At 42.7% G+C, this 11,801-nt stretch overlaps 1 protein-coding gene across 1 annotated transcript in view; it reads left to right on the forward strand.

Annotated features, from left to right (window-relative positions):
* Nucleotides 1–11,453: 11,453 nt before the first annotated feature.
* RNMT (RNA guanine-7 methyltransferase) overlaps nucleotides 11,454–11,801 on the forward strand; it is a 50,201-nt gene continuing 49,853 nt past the window's right edge. Inside the window, exon 1 of the mRNA XM_081096895.1 lies at nucleotides 11,454–11,625. The gene's annotated coding sequence lies outside the window, so the exon portion shown is untranslated. The remainder of the gene's footprint in view (nucleotides 11,626–11,801) is intronic.

An 11,801-nucleotide genomic window follows, 5' to 3' on the forward strand; every position in this document is an offset into this window, starting at 1 on the left:
AGGTGAACCCACCCTGTAACTCTAGCTCACCATGGTTTTGCAGTCCTTCACTTTCCTACCTGCTGCAAGAATGAGCTGTAGTCAGAAACTTGTCGATTCTTAGTTATCTTGCAAGTATGTGAATGTTTTTATCGGTGTCCACAGTATTGGCAAAACAAATATTGAATTCACATAAATGTCATCGTCCTTCAAAAGCGAGGTTCCTCCCATTCAGCCACTCTAGAGAATTGTCCTTTACGTTAAATAGCTATTTAAAGACAGAGACATTTGAAACCATGAACGTGAATGGTCTTGAGGCTGGGCCTCCATAATGAATTAGTTTAAAAGCCAAGGTCATAAACTTAATTAATAGTCACTTTCCCTTTGGCACAGGGAAAAGGTGATTTAGATCAGTAGCTCTTTTGAGGGTGGTGGCTGACCTGTCGCTCCTCGCTGGCCTGGCGTGGAAAGAGGAGTGAGGAAGGTGCAGCCTGCACAGTGGGGCCTAAGGTGGAGAAGCCTGTGTGCTTACGGAGCCCGAGCGCCCCGTTGAGAAAGCAGGGATTGAGACCATCAGTGATGGGTTGGTTACCTCGGTAGAGAGTTGAAACAAAGGCTTGTGAGTTCAGAAGAGCAGCTGGTGGGAAGGGGACTGAGCGTCCTGCTCTGGCTTGCCCGCCCCAGGGGCTGCCTGGAGCATGACGCCCAGCATGTGCTGAGTCCCATTGACAGGAGCACGGCCCTCAGGCAGGTATCTGTGTTTTCAGAAAGTCTCGTGTTCTTCAGACACAAGCAGTCCCGAATCCCAAAGAGATTGTGCTAAACAAATTATGCATTTAAAACGTTAAACTGTTCTTGGTGTTTCTAACCAAAATTCCGTGTTAAAGAAGCTCGACAAGCATATCCTTTGGCCTCCCCCATCACCTATACACACCGGCACACAACCCGCAAGAAATTCCAAGATTGCGGGGAAGAATATTTAAAACGTACAAAGGTTGGTCATGAGGGTGCACAGATAGCCACTGAGCTCCTGGGCGAGGAAAGAGGGGCCTTCCAACACCCACAGGGGAACGTGGTACACAGATGAGTGCTTCTGGAGCTTCTTATATCTCCATTTGATCTTCTCCACTTTTATCTTCTTCACTTTTATCTTTGGCAACTACTTTCAGACAGCTTCTGTTATCTAGAAGAATCCATACACATCCCTGCCTTCCTCCCGCAACCAGTAGCTGCATCCTGACAGGGGTGATCCTGCATCTTCCATCTAATGGCTCTTGTCTCCAGGAAGTCCTTTGTAGGAAGAGTCCTGGTGCGATGGCCTTTAGATACCGGTCCATAGCAAAGGAGATGCCCGTCCAGCCCCTGCCCCTCAGGAGAAAGTCCGTCCATCCTTGGCCACTCAGGCTGCTGCATGCTCCGAACCGCCTCCTGGCTGGTCTGCCGCACGGGTGCTTGCTTCTCGAGGTCTGCTACTTAGCACGGCGACATTCACTGCATGTTCGTTGCTATGCATTTCGTTCTTCTTAAAACTTCGAAAGCTCCGCAGTGTATGATGGAAAGAAACTGGGAAAGATACTTGGTTTTTGTTAACTTTCTGATTGTGTCTAAGTGACTAAAAGCAAAACTATGCCCGTGTTTGGCACTGTGTCTTCATACGGTGACATAGTCCCCCGAGTCCGCCTTGCTGGCTGCCAGCATCCCCAACCTCAGTGAAGAGCAGGGGCGCAGGCTTCCGCTCTGCTTACCTTCCTCCATTACCCTCAAATTCAGATAAAGTGGCAGGACTGGGCGGCAGCTGGCAGGTCCCCCTCCTCGCTGTGAGGAGCACTGTGTCTAACCATGGCGCACCCAAGTCACAGGTCAAGGAACTTTGCCTTCACTCCATGCCACAGCTTTGCGGCTCACCTCACTTTTACGGATTTAAAGGGGACCGAGGCCGCGCTGCCAGCTGCCAGAGATCAGAGTGGTGGATGGAGAAGGGGTAGCATGCTCCTGCCTGGGGACCCCCTACATTTCCGCTTAGGCCACGTGACTACCCAAAGTGCTGCATCTTTTGCATAGTTCAAGTTTATCGTTTCTGCCAGGGTGAGACAGCCGTTTGCTGCTGCTGCTGCTGCTGCTGCTGCTTTCGGGGTTGGCTGCATTTGGAAGCTGTCCTGTGTGAGTGGATGCCTTGCTATGAAAGCAAAGCACCGTCTTCCTTTCCTCCTTTTCCTTCCTCCCCCTCGGTGTGTGCTTGTTTAAGTGGACTGTGGTGGGGCTTAGCGCGAGACAGAGGCTGTCGGCACATGACACACGCATAGTACACGGATCCGTGTCCGGCGGAGAGCTCTGCATGTCCGTAGATTTCAGGCAGCTGCCTTGTCTCATGTTCTGGGTTTAGCAGACGTAGGACCCGAGCGCCCGCCGCTGCCGCACTCCGCGCTCCCACCTTTGTTGTGCCTCACTGACAATGGTGCTTCTTCAGTTATTTGTCTTTTCTTACGTTTTTATTTGTAAGGTGCTGTATATAACTTGAATATATTATGCACATATCCTACCCAATGGGTAGAACATACATTGTTAATACTGTAATATAATGTATAGATACCAATTTTAACAGAAATGGCATAGAATTTGTGAATGCCTACGTGCTTTGTCCTCTTTTGTAAGGAAATTTGCAAATGGATGCATACAGATAAAAGTCTATGTAGTTTATTTTCCTATTAAATACCAATATTATAACACAAGGGAAAGAAGTCTGAACAAGCAAGCCAGTTTATGACCAGCGTATGTATAGCAAATGAGAGTTGCATCTTTGCTGTGAAAACACTTTAAAAAAAATAAGTTTAAAAAATTCCATAGCTTTTTGGTTGCCACTAGATGCTTCTTTTCAGCTCTTAACGCTCAGTTGGACCAGTGTTAGAAAAAAAATAGTTGACTTTTCAACTTGTTTTATGAAGACATCAATGTCATGTAGAATAATGATGTCAGACCCCAGAGAAAGTGTACATTTTGCTAAAATTGCAAAAATTACATCCAGAGTCCGTGGGCCTGCAGCGGAGGGCCTTGCTCAGTACGGGGGCATTTGGGACCATCTGCGTCCCGAGTCTCTCTCTGCCTTTCTCCTTCACAAACTGAAGCTGTGGAGCCAGTGAAATACCGGAAGGGTTTGTAGGAAAGCATACCTCAGGGAAAATGAAGCCACTTGCGACCCCATTCTTCAAAAAAATGTCATTATGGATTATATTAGCAGAGAATTAGCTATCAGCCCCCCGAGTTGGGAATCTTATATCCATTCCTTTTGGTGTCTCATGGTGATCTTGATCCAAAAAATTAAACTGGGTTTTGCCACCGGTTAGGGATTACATTTGCAGTTGCGTGAAGTCACATCTCTCTTCCAGCTCGGTGTTTAGTGTCTGACTGTGCTCTCTGCATTTATCTTCAAATATCCTAAAGTTACCAAAAAAAAAAAAAAAAAGCCTATAACAGTGATGGCGAACCTATGACACGCATGTCAGAGGTGACACGCAAACTCATTTTTTTGGTTGACCTTTCTTTGTTAAATGTCATTTAAATATATAAAATAAATATCAAAAATATAAATCTTTGTTTTACTATGGTTGCAAATATCAAAAAATTTCTCTATGTAACACAGCACCAGAGTTAAGGTAGGGTTTTTCAAAATGCTGACACACCGTGCTCAAAAGGTTCGCCATTACTGACCTATAACAACGTGCTCACTAAACCACTGTTGAACATGGGTGTGAGCATCCTTTCCAGTGTATTCTGTCACTAGAGGATCTTAATTCTAATAAATTCCATGGTTTTTATTTGCTCTGTGGTGTATGTTCTGATCTTGCAAATCACAATAGGATCATACCCTTACCCGCCAGAAAACAAATTATTACCGATTATCCTTAAACTGAAAACGCCTCTACAATGCAGCTCTTAATGCTGAATAAACTAAAAGTCAGCCCTTCTTTTATTATCTGTTTTGAAAGATCCATGAAAAGATCGGTATCTCGTGTGTTCTCACTCCTGTCCAATCCCACTGTCTGGCCCACTGTCTGCTGCAGGGTTCCCCAGGTGTCAGCATTAAAAACAGGGGCTCACTGCTGTCAGGAACCACATTCCTCCCCATCCCCCCCAGGTTCAATCTCTGGGGAGAACTGTTGAGGGTGGGTGTCATCACAGAATGTTCTGGCCTCAGAGGTACTAACATTTGTTACCACACCATTGCTTTCTCTCTACAGAACTGATTAAGGCTTAAACTTTATTGTTAATGATACTGGTTCATTTTAATGTGCTTATTGGTATGTTGTTATTTTTCATTTCATGGCTTTCAAAAATCACGTTTCTAATTGTATATTTGTCTAGTGTGAAGCTGTTTTAAAACATGTAATACTATTCACAGCATTTAGTTCATTTAATTATTATAAAGCAGCCTACTAAAAAAAGTATAACTGTATTTGAACTTTTTGAGTTGATCATATGAGTTATGATAATAAGAAGTCATTAAAGTCTTTTCTAACAGCCATTTGTGCTTACTTTTCAAAATAATTCCCAGTTATGCACTTAAAAAGATCTCCAACTGTTGTGTATCTGCCTCTTTTTAACTGAGCACTGGTGATGTAGTTCTTAGGCCTGAGGTCTGTCATTGCAATACTTTTAAAGAAAGATGTTGCTCTAAGTGCTGTTAAAGCTATGAAATCAGCTTTTTCTGCTTGTTCGTAATGCTATGGTCAAACCACAGCACAAAATTATTAAAAATAATCAGTGATTTATGCGTCTCCTAGTTTGTTTTTTAATCTTTCAAAAACAAAACACATGTGTGAATGTGTGTGTCGGGCGGGCGGGGGGCGGCGGACTACATATGTTTTAAAACCCATCTCCAACACGTCTATGGTCCCTGGCCAACCTTTCCATTCAGCATTATTCATTCAGACGTTTAAAAAAATCATTATATTCTTCTATAAACAACTCTGGCCGATCACACCATATGATGCTTTTCTCAATTCTGTGTTCTCCACAGAGCATCAGGATTGTCCTCAGGTCTCACCACAAGAAGACCGCGGAACTGCGTCACCTGAGCCGAGATGCCTGGGGAGGAATGTGCAGTTGTCGTCAAGTCTCTGGGTGGCTGTCGCAGAGCAACTGAGGTCCACTCACGCAAAGGTGAACAAGATTTCTAACCTGCCCTACAGCGGGACAGCTGGCACAGAGGTTCAGGGCCCCGGGGTTTTCAGCCCCTGGGAATGTAGCACAAGAACCCGATTCTCTTCACTGAGAAGTTAGAAGAGCTTTATCTCTGAGCTCTAAATAAGTGTATGGAGTCACAGATGACATGATTGTCGATGTAAAAAAAAAAACCTCACACAATCTACCAAACTACTAAATAAGTGAGATTAGTATGGTTGCAGGAAATACAATTTCTTTTTGCATTTCTCTATGTTAGTAATGAAAATGAAATCTTAAAGACACCATTTAAATAAGTATACAATTAAAGCTAAAAACTCTAGTTGTAACTCCTTAGACTCTGAATTATTTTGTTATTTTAGAAAGGAAATTGGAAAGCTATAAGGAGGAAAATAACTATAAGAGGCGGATTTCTTTTCCTTAAAACAGCAAATAGTCACTGATAAACCACACTGTGCTCTGCAATCAATTCTGTAGTCTTATTCAGCAGATTATTTGAGAATACTAAAGAATTTTCCCCAAACTTGCTATCCCTGAGTGAAGCTAAGACTCATGGAAACTTCCTGTTGTTCACCCTGTGCTGCTGCCTGAGCGAGGGCTCCGTTTGTCACGCCCGACTCCGGCCTGGGACTCACAGGTGACTTAGCACCTGCCCCACTTCTGGGAGATTCCCTATTTAGGTAAATGGCAACATAGGCCTGAAAGTCCCAGACCTGAATGGGTCAAATATTACCTTTGCCTCAAGTTAACGTCCCTGAAGGGTGGGTGTCTTCAAGGTCACCTGTACAGCAGGAACGCCAGTGGGAAGTCTGGAGGAGGAAGTGTGCTTGCCATGCAGGGCCCTCAACAAGGAAGGGAGCCGCCATTGCTTTGCTCTGACTTTCACATTCTAGGTTTAATTTTAAAAACATTTTGCCCAGTTACTACAGGCCTGTAAACAACACTTTGTCCTGGAATGCTCGCTACACTAACCACAGCAGCTTCAAATGCCAGTAAAAGAAACGGCACCAATTTTAATGCTCTAGCAATTAGTACCATGTAGGGTGGGAGTGCCCAACGCCAAGGTGACTAAATCATCAGGCCTGAAACTTCTTCCGGTAGGTTTTAAGTAAAACCCATCTGTTTATTTTCCCCATCATTCTAGACGTACATAGACTTTTTGGTCAATGAACCACATTGTGGGGGGCTGAGGGGAAGTATTAGTATTTCTTACAGCCTTAGTAATAAAATGTGAAATTTCAAGGGGAGAGTAAATAGTTTTAAATGTTTATTTGAGCACTGTTACTGAGCCTTCTCTTCACCTCCCCAGCTTAGACCTGAAGTAGACCCCGGGTGAACCTCAGGCTCCAAGTGCTGGCATCTTGCACTTCAGGGCTCCTTGGCCTTTTCACATCTGGAACCCATGCCATGCTCTTCACTTCTCTTTGCTACTCTTAGCACCATCACTCTCTTCTGGAACATGAGCAACAAGCAGTCAGTCTTCTACCTTCCCCTCAATCTCCTACACTTCTTTCACCACCTGCTGGTCTCCTGCTGCAAGGGTGACAGCTAAGCAAGCTAAAGGAGAGGGACTGGCAAGATGCTGCAACTCGCCCAGGCTTCTGCATTCAGACGGAGGGGCTGCCCACGACAGGCTCATATATGGTGCTCACCACCCTCGCTGTGGATCTGTGAAATGTGCATGCATGCTACCCACACGGGAGTGACAGAGGGGCACAAGGCAAATTCAGCCCAGCAAGTTTTAGCTTATCCGATCCATTAGACACTTGTCCCTGCAGAGCCCACATAACAATAACAGTTTCTCTACCACTTCATGGTATTGCAGAGCTGACAGTGTTTAAAGGTTGGTCATTTTCATGGGATTCAGAGAGGCCAACCTCTGTCCTTCGGTGAAAAAAAAATTCTCCATCAGGGATGTAGTACTGAACTTCTCAGTGCTAATGTTTTCCACCAACGCCAGCGTCTGGTCGCTTCCGATGTTCGAGTGCTTGGCCTGAAGTAAATGGAAAATTCCAGTCTGAGCTGGCTCCAAGTGTGCCGCAGATGCAGCCTCAGACATCACGCTCGTTGTCGTGACCTGCCACCCAGGGCCACAGGAAAAAGCAGGCTCGCTTTTACCAAGGGGGCAATCGGGTACTTCCTGAGGTCAAATCCTCTGTGGATATCTGAAATATTAAACATGCACCGATGTGTAAGACTAGATGTAATTAGCAAAGTTTAGATTACTTGCTCTCCAGTGTAGATTTAGGTGTTTGAAAATAGCTACCAGCTGCTTTGCCAAGGACAGCCAGACAGTAACAAGATGCCGGCCCTGAACTGGCCTGCGGCAAACCTTCCCTTCCAGCCTGCGGAGAGGGAGGAGGGAGGAGATGCTTCCTTCCTGTGATCACACTGAGGTGACAGAACAGCCACTCTCCTCCTGTCATTCTAAAGGAAAATTACCAAGAGCCTAAAGAAGAGAGGAGGCACCAGCAGGAAAGAGGGTAAATATGAACAAATTGGCTTTAGCTCCAAAAACACAAAAGAATTTCAAGTTCCAAAGCACAGACTTGCTTTATTTTAGTACCCAGATGAGAGGAAAAATATTAACTGGAAGCTGATTTCCAAATTTCAGATCCAGGTCTCCTGCGCCTCCTTCAAGTAAAAATAATGGCCTCAGTTTCCTACAGTGACCCACTAATGGCAAACTTCGATATAAAACCTCCGTAAGCTTGGGGTTTGACTCAAAACTCCTATTAATCAAAAATGCTTCCAAAATAATGCAGTTGCTAAATGGTCTAGATTTCTCAACAGGTCGATTAGGTTTTGTGAACTCAAGTGTTTGATATTTTCAGCTTTTTTTGGGAAACTAAGACTTGTCCTTTATTTCTGAGAGGAATGCAAATTACCACCCACCATCTCCTGCATCTGCTTCAACAGGGAATAAAAAGTGCATGTTGGTGGAGCACCATGGCAACCCAGCCCTGTAATTATATCTCCAGACAGAGCTGAAGGGCAGGCAGCGCGGCATTTGAGGACTTCACAGACCTCACTTTTGGCTCTGAACATAAGAGAACCACAGTAGCCACTATTCTTAGAAAAGTAAAGCAACAGCGACAATTAAGTCACCATATTAAGTGTCCAAAGAAAATATTGACTCAAATTCACCAAAACATAGTTAAAATATGGGTTAATCATTGCAGAATCTCAAATCTAGTACTTAGAGGTACATACAAGGTAATAACTGATATCTGTGTGTAGAGAAAATGCTGGGTTTTTTTTTTTAAATTCCAGTTTTAAGGAGTCTAATTGGTATAAGAAAAGATAAAGAACCGACATTATTTCATGTCATGCTTAAACTTTATGTATTTATCATAACAAAAGGCTAACTTTCACCTGGACTTAACTAAAAAGTCAGGAAACTGCAGGTTCACTGTCCCACTCTTAACGAGGAATGGGGTGCGTGGATCTATCCACTAGAGGTAGAGAGAAAGAACTGGCGTGCCACCAGTCAGGCATGCTCATGTGCAAACTTGCCTTCTTCTGTCTCACTTCAAATAGAGTTTTTAACATTTAAATTGGTCAAAAAGTAAAGGAAAAAGGTTCTATGCAATCCTCACTTTCACACAGAATGAAGATACATTTTGAGCCCTAGCCCATTGGCCTGTGGACTGAAGGGTCCTGGGTTGAATTCCAGCCAAGAGCACATGCGTGGGTTGCAGGCTCAATCCCCATTAGGGGTGTGCAGGAATCGGCCGATCAATGACTCTCTCATCACTGGTGTTACTCTCTCCCTCTCTGAAATCAGGAAGACTATATTTTATTAAAAAAACCATATATCTTGATTTTGGCAGCAGGTGGAACATCTCTTGATCATCCTAGGACTTCTGCTCTTATGGACCAGGTTGTCCCAGACAAAACACAATGTGAAGTGTCTTCTATTTCATCTTACTCTCCGCAAGCACTCTTCTCTGTAAAGAGAAACTGCATAGGCTGAGGTTGACGTGGGCAGCCTGTGTGCCTCCCCACGATGACTGTTCTACTCAAGTGTCCAGAATAAAGAAGCTTAATGTTCTGCTCTGCCCTGAAGGATTCTGAAATCAAGATGCATTCTTCATACTAAGATTGTTTTTTATAAAAATAGGCAGATAGCTGTCACAAGATAACCATGATCTGTCATTGTTGGTGACTGCCAATGATGCATAGGGAAGAATACAGCTTGATTTTCAAAGCCTAACCCTGAAGAAACAAGACAATCAAAAACTTGTTTCGTCTAGTTATCATAAGCCAATTTGACACCGAAGTTACAAAGGGAGAATCTCACAGAGGGAAAAATATATCCAATTGGCCTGACATAGCACTTCTCAAATATAACCTACAAGCTCAATGTGCGGGAGAAAGATCTTCCAGGCATCAGAAGGCCAGGGCAAAACGCATGGCTGATGATGAACTCTGGGAGGAGTAGGTGTCCTGAACCAGTGGTCGCCAACCTTTCAGACCTCACGGACCATCAGTGGTCGTGGACCACCAGTTGGTTGGCAACCGCTGCTCCACATGTTTCCTTAAACCAGCGGTTGCCAACCTTTTGGACCCCACGGAGCAGCAGTGGTCCGCAGACCACTGGTTGGCGACTGCTGTCCCAGACCATTCAAATCTCTAAGGAAAGAATGAAGTCTTGAGTTTGTTCAGGTGCATGATGTAGAATTTTTTCGGATCCCATTTAATACTAACTTGGTACTACATAACATACAGATGGACCAATAGAAACTGAGCAAGTTAATACTGCAAAATGAATAATTAAAAGTACCTACCTCTGGTTCTATAGCTTTCTGGTTCAGACGGTTAAATTCAAAGGTGGCAGTGAGACCCACACTTTTCTACATGAATCCTCCTATGATACTTGGGCACGTAGGCCAATATAATCCAATGCATTGTCGACCGTGACACAGATAAAGTCAAGTAGTAAGCTTTAAATACTGAAAAATACTTCCAACCAACTTTGGTAACATTTAATCTACTTTATTTTAGGACTTGTGGAGACATAATTTTGAAAATCTTAATTAAATGAAGGTCCCCATTTTAAAAAAAAACATGAACTGTAGTCAACAGAATATATATGTCTACATTACCATTAAAACAAGTATTTTTCAGAAAGAATCCTTAAATAATTCAGAAATGTGTATCTCACATATACATTTTGTAAAAATGGTATTTCAAACATGCTATGAAAGGTGCACACATATTCTGTCTTATTGCCAAAATCCCCTCCTGTCCATTTCATTAGCATCACCATATTCTACAGTGGCCTGTGTACACTGTCCTAAAGATGGCCCGATCCTGTGGAAAGAACACAGGAAAAGCTACATGGGTCTAATATACAACTTGCTTCTTTTCTTCAAACACCTCTGCCCAAACTATGAAGATCTTTTAAATTCCTGGAATTATCTTCTCAGATCACTGAAATAAGTCAGCCAATAGCTCATTTCATCCTGGAGCACACAGGACTGTACTAGTAGTAATATTTTTCATTTGTAAATAAATGGAGATTTTGTAAAAAATAAATTGAAGACTACATTTGAAGGCATAATTTTATTATTTTCACTACTGGGAGGAAGGTAATCTCAGTATATGCATTCCTTTTCTCCCTTCTTGAGGTCTGAAAACAGCACTTGTACACAAAAGATTTCAGTAAGAGACATTTTTTGGTACTTTTAAAAGTTTGGCTTTGCTATTATCCTTGAATAAACTACATCTCTTACCTAATCTTTTTCATTTCAGTTGTTAATTTGCTGAGCAAACCCTTTTCATCCACTTTATATAGTTAAATCTCAGTCATAGCCTCTTGATCTGTCAATACATCCTACTTATACACATGCAGACTAGATGGGGAGCTGCTCTGCCTTGGAGCTCCCAGAATTTATGGGCCAATTAATCCAAAGAGTAAGGTTTATTATAAATGAAATGGGGTTTATGATATATATTGCAAACTATATATATTTACTTTCTATATAGCTTAACTATTTAACTTCATACAGCATATTACAGGTGTCCCCGTTTAAGCTACTTATAGTTTACCTAAGGTTAGCAATATGCTAGCAACAGCATTTGATATGATACAAATATGTCTGATGATAAATGTCAAAAGAACTTCTCCCATCTTTACAGATTTTTGGGGGGTGTTTTAAAATATATTTATTGCTTACATGGTTTGCTACAGAACAACTTTTCTTCTCATTTTGAATTTGGAAGTTCTATACAACTGAATACAAAGAGGAACAAAGTACCAAAGCTAATCTTGTGATTCTGCTCATGTGGTATAAACCAGGTTTGTACAAACATGTAGAAGTAGTTTTTAAGTTCCCTTTAGAAAAATATGAATTCTATACATATATTATTTTTTCCTGTTTAATGCATGGGCTGAAATCACTAGGATCAACTTCTTTCTTGAAGAAAAGAGAAGAGACGAAAGAGACGAACAGAGGGTTGAAGGTAAGACCAATCTTTCTGAAACTGGCATCCCACTGTCACATAGCTTCCCTGGGTGGGGAGGGAGGGGGCACTTGGAAAAACAGCCCTTTGGATTTTTTGTTGTTTTCACAGCCAGTAGTTTCATGTAGTTATTGAACCTCAGCATCGTGTCCACAAAGAGAAAAACTTGTACGTCA

This window comes from Myotis nattereri (assembly GCF_964212035.1).
Source record: "Myotis nattereri genome assembly, chromosome: 8".
NCBI lineage: Eukaryota > Metazoa > Chordata > Mammalia > Chiroptera > Vespertilionidae > Myotis > Myotis nattereri.